Genomic DNA, 9,535 nt, shown 5'->3' on the forward strand with positions numbered 1-9,535 from the left:
ACACCTGCAGCAAGTACAACTCCAACAAACTGCACTACAAAGGTCTGTGTAACCGGATTTAGGTTCCTCACATCCTTACTCGGTCAAAAAAAGCCCACCACCACCTTTCAGAACTTGCTGTGTCTTTGCAGGCCCCAGTGCCTGTGCAAGGAACAGGCAGTTGCAATTAATCAAGCTGCTATTCATCTACGCGACTCACATGGAAAGGTGAATGAAAATATTTTGATAATATTGTTCCTCAGGCAAAAATCTGCTAGTAAGAGCCCATTCCCAGCTCATATATAGGCAGAAACTAGTGAAGTCATACTTGGTAGAGATTCTAAGCAGAGAAAAGCTTCTATGAGCCCCATTCCTCAAGCTTTGTTTTGTTTTGATTTCAAAACGATACGTAAATTTTCTAATCTGAAAAGTCTCCATTAAAAACCAAACACACACAAACCATCAGTCATGGTTCTGGAACTTGTAATAGTTCAAAATCATTTGGTAAACGGCAGTAACTTACAGGGTTGCTGAAATTTCCTATCGATGGCTTAGTCAGGCTATCGTTCTCCCAACATGCGCTGACCAAACTGTTTTGGAAATGTTCACAGGAAAACTCAGACAGAGCTGAATTGAAGAAAAAAAAATCAAGCCACTCTCAGATTTACTGAGGGTGGTTTTGTTTAGGTTGTTTATTTTTTTAAAAAACATAAAGCCTTTTGGCAGCTTATTAAATGTATCAGTTTATTACATTAAATTTTGTTCTGTTGCCTCTTATGCTGCTTTACAGTAAGGACGATAAAGTGATGGAAACGGTCAGTTGCATAAGAAAACCCTCTTATCTTATAGCAGCAACATCTCCTAAAAGAAGTGGATTCATTACTGTGGAGACAAATCCTGCATTTTCCTGTGAATTAAGCACCTACGTGGTTTGAAATCTGTCTGGCAAGTTTCACACCTAAGTAGAGAGGAACTGAGAAGAGATTTATTTTTTCTTTCCTGCTTTACAGGGAAAAAACCTCTTTATCCTTAGAGCCATTAGTCACATGGTTTGTCTCATTTATTTTCAGGCAAATTTGTTTTGTAAGGAGGCCACCAGGAAGGTGGGGAAAACATTGGTGTAAGTGGGTTTTTTGGTTTGAGGGTTTTGGTTTTCTGTTGGTTTTCTTTTTCATTTTATATATATAATGTATGAGTGTTCCCTGGGACCTGGTGAATTAATTTTCCTTTTGTGGTATGGGGACTCTGAATTATTATAATAGGGATGTAAGTAGGAAGAAAGAACACATTTGATTTTGCTGGAAGGACCGGAAGAAATGCTTGAATGTGACCTGGTGTTTAATCTTTCTTGGAGCTGTAAATTGCACTGCAGGACTGGGAAAGCCCCGGAGGATTTGCCCTGCTCCCAGGCAAACAGCAGCTGTGGGGTCCGTGGCAGCCCCTGCGCCTTAACAAAGCACCCAGGTCCTGTAACAAAACCTCTGCCTTGCACATGTGCAAAATGCCAGCTGTGACAGCACGTGGGAAGGACAGAAGGAGAGGGGGAGAAGAGGGGCAAGTCTTTTCTTTTTGGCCTCAGTTATACTGCAACACCATCCTAGCACCAACACTTTGTCTTTGCTGGGGACACAAAAGCCACTGGGGAGCTCTTGCCTGCACCTCTGCTACTTGCTGTGAGCTGAAGAGCCTGCCGCAGGCTGGGGGTCCCGCCGCTGCCCTAGGGGAGTCGCAACTTCCATTTATCGCCCTGGGGTGCAACCAGAGCTGAAAACATTTCAGAGAGCTCACAGGACTGAACTCCCAGATTTACCTCAACCCTGAGTCAGTTAAAGTTCTGCATCAGCGTCATGCTCTATACATCCCAAAAGAAACCTCCAAAACGCTAAATTTTATGTCCAGATCTAGATCAAACGCTTTGCAAAATTGTAGTTATCTCTAACTCAAATGTGGACAGCAGGAGCACCGAGCACTGCAGTGTGAGCGTTAGTCCCAGCTACAGAGGTCCTAAGCCCATTGGAAATCATTCAGGCAGACAAATACTAGAAGTGCGATGGCAGTTTTAGACAGATGGGATAAAACAGTCAAAGGCGAACAGACTCATGCATGACCCAATCAATTGGGGGGGGGTCAAATTCTTTGGAATGAACGTGGTGCTTTATGACGTGCCAAACAATTCACTTCTGCTTTGTCTTTATTTAGGTGCTGAACAAACCCCACCCCTATCACGTCCTGGAGCAGCAGCATATTTTCCTTGGAGCCGAAGGAGAAATTGTGTAGAATCTGAGAAAATTTTCTGAAAAACTCCCAGGTTTCTGCAGTCAGAGGCTGAGATAGCCCTGCTGATAAACCTAGGTGTGTGTTTTTATCAGCCACTCCATGGGTGCTGCCCTTTCCCTCTCACATTAGCCCTTCGCCCCCCATTTGGACTGGGGGACACAGGCAGATGTGCAGCTCCGCAGCGCTAGGGCTCAGCTCTCCTGCACGGACAGGCTGGCCCTGCAAACATAACACCTCGCAGTGTACCCTCTGCGATGCTGTCAGAAATCAATGTCAAGCAAAGCTGTGCCCGCAGACTTGCAATGGAAAAATAATTAAACCAAAAAAATAAAAATCAATAGTCTAACAGAGCCTGGCCAGTCCCGGTCTGCTAGAGAATAGCGGTGGAAAGGAGAGCTCGAGCACAGGGAAGCCATGGTGCAAAATCTACATTTTTGCAATAAGCAGAGCAGCAGGCTGGCTCAGCAAATAGCCGTGCTTTACAAAAGGCCAGACATCGAAAACTCACCACCAGGGAAGCCATCACAGAGCAGCACTGCTGAGGAGGAGCAAGATGGAGCATTTTCCCAAGGCAGGAGCAGCTCCGCTGAGCTTACAGGAACACACAAGATCCTGTGTGTCTCCGCTGGCCACAATAACATCTACTCTACTGACAGGACTTTAGCAAGGCACCTAAGACAAATATAAAGATATAAAAGTACCTAATAAAACAAAGCATTAGAGCTTAAATTGAACTGTGGCTGCATTTTACCTCCCTAAGAAAAGCCAACACATGCTGGGACTGGTTTCATTCTTGAGGGAAGGTTAACACCCTAACAATTACAGTTTTTCCCATGCATTTTTTCCATTTGTTCCTTTACAGTGGGAACAGCTGTAGTGACTTTATAGCTATTTTTCTTCTAGAGCATCAGAGCTCTAGGGGTTACATGCTGTCCTTCCTCAGAGGCATCACGATGTTTTTGTCTGGAAAAGCAAGTGGCCCTAGGGGCTGAACAGACCCCAATGAGCAGTAGCTCAGACCACAAAGGTTCCTCTCTTGCCTCACTAGCAAATCAATTCCAAAAACCAGAGGTTCTCCTTCACAGCCCTCATCTAAAGATAGGGTCACGCTTCGCTCTTCCTGTGGTGAGGGAGCGTAGCTCTGCTGACGGCAGCAGTCAACGTCTTCTCGAGGAGCTGCTTATTTTCTCCCCTGTCCGAAATAATTTGTTTATTTTGAAACAGTGACAAAGTCTCTGCCTGCTCTCCAGACGACGCTGATGCCGTGTCAGTGCAAAACATCCCCCCCTCTTCTGCCTGTCTGGCCACCCCTCCCTGCATCTGCCTGCCTGCGACGGGTGGGAGGAGAGTGATTTCCTTTTGCAAAATTATCCTTCTAAAACCTTACCTCAGTTGTTTCTGGACGAGCCTAAAATTGCATACCTCTTCCAGCCACATGCGTGTGCTGTTCTCTGAGCTATGGCTTCATTTTCTGGTCTGTGAGCACAACCCCAGAAGACAGCGCTCTGCCCGCGCCATCCCAACCGCTTGACATCAACCAGTGTTTCAGTGAGAGCTTCTCCAGCCATTCCCCTAGTGTGCACAACATCGACCTTCACCTTCAGAGCAGTCCTTGAAATGACATGCTAAGCGAGTATTTTTTCCCTTACATTCCTAAAATCATTCTGTATACCAGCAAATAAAAAGGAAAACCTTTCACAAGAGCAACTTCAGTCTGTTACATTTCCATGGATAAATTTGTGGGGTTTTCACCAAAACAGAGATTAGTACCTGAGAGAAGGAAGACCGGCGGAGCTGCCAAGCCCTGTAAGAAACTGTAAATGAGCAAAGGAGGTTACCGATACATTTTTCAAATATCACAGAGCTGGAAAATAGAATATTTAAGTGCTTCAGAGGACAAAAATTAATGGAGATTCCTATCTGAGCAAAGCCAACAGGGGAAGTCCTCCTTAAGAGTCAGGGTGTATTGTTTGCAGTCTCTTTTGGATATTATATCACAAGACACATGTTTTATTCATCATCACCTTCCATACATTAATTTACATGACAAAAGTGAACCAAGGCTAAAGCTTGAGCAGTTGTACACATCCACCAGGATGGGGCAAACTGAGCCCTTCCAGAGCAAAACACATGAGCTGGGCCAGCGCACAGGGGCCGTGCATTGGGCTGCGCTGGGCAACAACACATCCCAAAGGCACAAACTACTGATGTGGAATCTACGTACATCACTTACCACTCCCGAAATTACCCTCACTGGAAGGAGACAGCACTAGGCAGTAGAAGGAGGCAACTCTAGGCAACAAATAGCAAAACACTGTGCAGTAGAGTTGTCTTAGTAAATATATTTCAGATATTTCATCAGAGCAAAAGAAAGACTGCAAGGGTTGTTTTAGAGATGGGCTGGCTCTCATGCCAGGGTCCTGATTGCTGTCAGATGAGGACAACCTAAGTTGCTAGATTTGTGCACAGACCTCCTCTCCTCTCTTCTCTGTGGTTGGCCCATATCTGTCCGACAGCTCTGCCTCGTAGGAATGGCTTCCCCCCTCCCCCCCCCGCTGTCAGGCTCTTTTTGGAAAGCCTCTCCACACTGCGTGAGGATCCTTGTCCCCAAGGGAGAAGGAATCTGCCATGGGAGGGCATTTGGGCTCTGCACCCGCAGGCTTATAGCCGTGGTTAACAAATAAAGCTTTGCAGCCTCTGGTGTGCGCAGAAATCACTATAAGAAACGCTGTGCACCCTTCAGCAGATGGTGCTTCACCTCCTCCTCCTCTCCCCACAACGGTCTCATGAGGACTGTTCAAAATGCAGTTTTTGCATCCTGAGTGTTTCTCCCAGTTGAATGCAGAGACAACAGGATACTGCTCTCCTGAGGGCACACATAGAATCATAGACCGTGTTGGGCTGGAAGGGACCTTCCAGGGTCATCTAGTCCAACCCTCCCGCAGTGAGCAGGGACATCTTTAACCACACCATGTTGCTCAGAGCTCCATCGAACTTGACCCTGAATGCTTTCAGGAATGGGGCTTCCACCACCTCTCTGGGCAACCTGTTCCATCCCTGGAGATGCAGGGAAGTCAGGGCCAGACTTTGGCCACCTTCCCCCGCACCACACAGCCCATCCTCCTCTTGGCAATGGCAAAAGAAGACAGAAATTTAACACCAAGAAATGCTAAACCCCCGGCAAAACCAAAAGCCAACAGAACAGGCAGCCAGCAGGGCCGTGTAAGTATGCGATGCGTGGCAGCGTGCTGTCTTTTATTAAAACAGCAAGCACCTCACAACAGAACAGTCTCCAAAATGTTAATTTTCCTGCAGTTGATTAACTGTCCAGCATCCAGACTCGCATTACCTCCGAGACTGAGCACGCGTGGGAGAGAAACTGGCAGCAACCACCGGGAGCGAGTGCCAGTGTGTGATCATGAAGTGCTCTCACACCATGTTTGGGATTATCGCATTCCTTGGGGAGATGCCAAATACTCCTCCCCCCTCCCCAGTTTTTCGCCTCTTTTTTGGTGGATGGGGATTAGGATGAGAGGAAGTCAGCGCCGGTTTGTTTTTCAGCTGGACGCTCCTGCCCTGATTCTTTCAGGCAGGCTGACAGATACAGACAAACCACCTACCCCCTAAATGCTTGCACGCGAGGCTCTCGGGAGCCGCCTGGATGCAAAAGTCTCCATTTAGCAGAAGCAATGCCTCTCCAAAGCTGTCTTGTCCTGCATTTTAACACAGAGAGGTCCCTCTCAAACAACAGCACTGTTATTTTGTTGTTCTATTCTGCAGGCGAGGAGGGGGGCTGAGCTGTCCCCGTCTCCCAGAGCACGTGGCTGCCACACGGCAAACGTCAGCCCGTTTCCGAAGGCCAGCGTGGAGCAACAGGAACAGTCTCGTTCCCGTAAGTCAACACACAATGTTTAGAAAGGTCTGTGCTGTGGGAGGATTTCCTAATGCAATACAAGTCATCAGACTTAAAACACATGCCTGCTCTGGTGAAATTAATAAAGCAACAAAGCTGTGTAGGAAAACTGATACAGGAAAACAAGAACTTTCTCTTGATGACTTCATCCCACGGGGTCAAGAGCAAATCAACGGCAGCATTGGTTGGGAACGGGAAGCTCTGGAGATTTCTTGGAGAACTTGAAAGGAAACTTGCAGAGTTTAATAACAAAACCAACATTTTTCTTCTAAAAAAACCCCCTCACATCAATTTCCCAGCATTGTACCACAAGAGCATCACTCACGGGGAGGGTGTTGAAACCTGCATCATGAAGGAATGAGTGTGGCCTGAGACACTGAAGGGTTTGCTCACCTCTTTTACTGTGTGGACAACACAGGAACACACGAATACCATCATCTCCCCCACATGCCACATTCACCCATGTATTGTACTCAGACAATATTAAGGTAGATAAAAAAAAATGAAGTTAATGCTTTAAAATCCAGAAAAAAACCCACCAACCCCAGAAAACAACCCAACCACAAACTCACAAAACACAAGACATCACAGGCTGGAAGAAGCTAGGTTAAGGTTGCAGTGGCAATGGGAATTTGCCCCGACCTGCAAGGGCAGGCAGAGAGGGACAGACACCCCAGAGAGGGTCAGGCTGCCAAAGGAGGGCACTCAGGCTGGGTTCTCCTCACATGCATTCAGAATTAAAAAAAAAAGAAAAAAAGAAAAAAGACATTTATAAAATTAAATGGTGGATCTTTTTTTCCATGTTCCCAATATAACTATCAAAAGGAAGGTTGATCCAACTGCGTGGAAGCCTTCAAGTAATCTGCTGGAGCCCAAGAGGAAATCCTAAGGGATATTCACAGCTCTTGGCAGCGCCATCCTGGACCAGATGGAGTTCAAGCTATCCCAGCAGAGCCATTCCCAGGCATGCCATTGCCTGCTTAGACCAAGCAGGGCTTTACAAAGCTGATTTTTTTTACTACACACAGCTAAAGTACTTGTGCAGAGCACTGCAGTTATAAAAGTTTTACCCCTCCTCTTTCCATGTTATTGAGGAGGCACAAATATGTTTCTCGATTATTAGCGGGAAGATCTTTCTCTCTGCAACTTCAAGATCTCTAAAGATGAACAATCAGCTGATCTTCCAATTTAAAAGAAGTCAGAAATTAGCATGATGTAGAAACCTGCATTAAAATCCTACACTCACAGACGCATTGAAAAAAATACCTTTCTGTGGTTAAAAAAAAAAGTAAAAAAGAAAAAACCCACACATGCATATCTTAACTCCTGCAATCACCATCTGCCAAAACACTTAATCTACCTTAAGCTTTTGTCCAAACAACAGGAGATGCGCTAAATCTCCCATTTCTAGTACTACATTGGATTCAATATTACCCACTGAAAAGAGTAGTGATAAATATACTCAGAAAAACACCACCACCACCCTGTCACTTCTCAGAAAACAGCTTCCGTAAAGCCTAAGCTATTTAGACTACAATACTCACAGAAATAAAACATTAGTCACCGGCTCCCTAACTTCTTCTCAAGTCTTCTACCTGCCTTCCTAAAGTTACATAAATCATATGCTCAAATAAAAAACAAAAATAAACGAAACCATGAAGTGGCAGGTACTGCAATTCCACAGAGTTTAGTACTGAAGTCTCTAAACTATGAAAATATTAACTTACTTTCTTGCCTCTGGTTAAAAAAGTACGAGAGTAACGGCCAAAGTGCATCAGTGTTGTTGACTACAGAATTCAAAGAGTGGAAGAAAGTTTAACAAGCACTAGGTACTTTTCCTCAGACTTTACTAGTTATAAAGCCTATAAGCACGTGATGTTTTTATGTAATCTTGTAAAAGTACAATTTAAATTCTTTAGTATGTGTAGCTACACTGACCTAATGAAGTTTATCATTTCAGCCAGAACAATGTTGTTTTGTGAGGCTCTTACTCAGCGAGTTTCCAGACCCTTATGAAATGCAGCTGCTTCATGATTCCCGACGAGTCCAGACAGTGCCTCTGGGCACCTCAAAGCTCGGTGGCGGATTTTAAAATACAATTCACAGGTCACTGTCCTCAGACAAAGCTTGAGCAAGTGTAGCGCGCTGGCAACTCACTGAGTGCAATTTCACAGGACCTTACGTGCAAAGGAAGAGAAATTTTGCCTTATGTGCAAAGGAAGAGAAATTTTTCACTTTAACGGTTAATCAATGACACTCAGAGGGAGGTTTTCTTTTGTTGCTCCTGACCTAAATTTGAGCTGCAACTCTCCTAATGCTCAGCTTTGACACCAGATACTTGTTAGACTCCCACATACCAGTCTGACAGCACAGCGGAGGTGCACTTCTTTCCACTGCACCACACCAGAGCAACTGTGAAGTCCCAGCACAATTCTCTACAGCTGCATTAGGAGATTTGCCTCTGTTTGCCATGCCAGCCCTGTAGCTACATGAAGAAACACTTTTTTATTTCCACAAACTGACAACAAAGACTCAGAAGCAGACAAATGCTATAAATTGTTTCCCTTTAAACATGTCCATTACTTGGCAACACAATCAACAAGCAACCCTTTAAAAACTCTCAATTTGTAAAATAGCTTATCTGGGAGTCTTTTAATTTGTGCTTCTTATTTGTTATCAGTATCATAGAACAGTTTGGGTTGGAAGGAACCTTTTAAAGATCATCTTGTCAAACCCCACTGCAAGAAGCACGGATATCTTCAACTAGATCACAATATCATTTTAAAGTCCCTAAAAATAATAGCCTGTTTAACAAAGTGAAAAAAGTTCCACATACCAATCTGACCACTGGAACTGCAGCTCCAAATATCAGTTCTACAGAAACTACATATAAAGAAATGGCAAAGCTTTGGCATTTTGGATGGGCTGAGTGAAAATAGGTTGCGAGAAAACATAATGGGATAGATAAATGCATGACCTAAAGTAAGAACTAACCTACAAGTTCTCATGAAACTCATTTTCTACCAGCGCAAAGAAATCAAACTTGTAGCAGAAGAAAGGCAGGTTCACTTTCTAGCACAATTAGACGTTATTTTAAACACTTCTGATAGCAAATACAGATGATAGCAGTTATGTGAATGATTTGCTCAGATGTTTAAGTCTGATTTGTCCCAGAAACAACAGGAAGTTTTGGAATGTTTTACAGAGATTTACAAAATGTTGAAATGCCTTCCTCTGTGCACGCGCACACACAGGTTGATGGAAATCCATGGTTCTGCTATTTTGCCTTGGAAAAAGTCATAAAAGGTCAAAAGCAAGGAAAACCTCAAAGACACCATTAGGCGTTTTGCTACATTTTTGCGGTTC

This window comes from Apaloderma vittatum, unplaced genomic scaffold, assembly GCF_000703405.1.
Source record: "Apaloderma vittatum isolate BGI_N311 unplaced genomic scaffold, ASM70340v1 scaffold7391, whole genome shotgun sequence".
NCBI classification, from domain to species: domain Eukaryota; kingdom Metazoa; phylum Chordata; class Aves; order Trogoniformes; family Trogonidae; genus Apaloderma; species Apaloderma vittatum.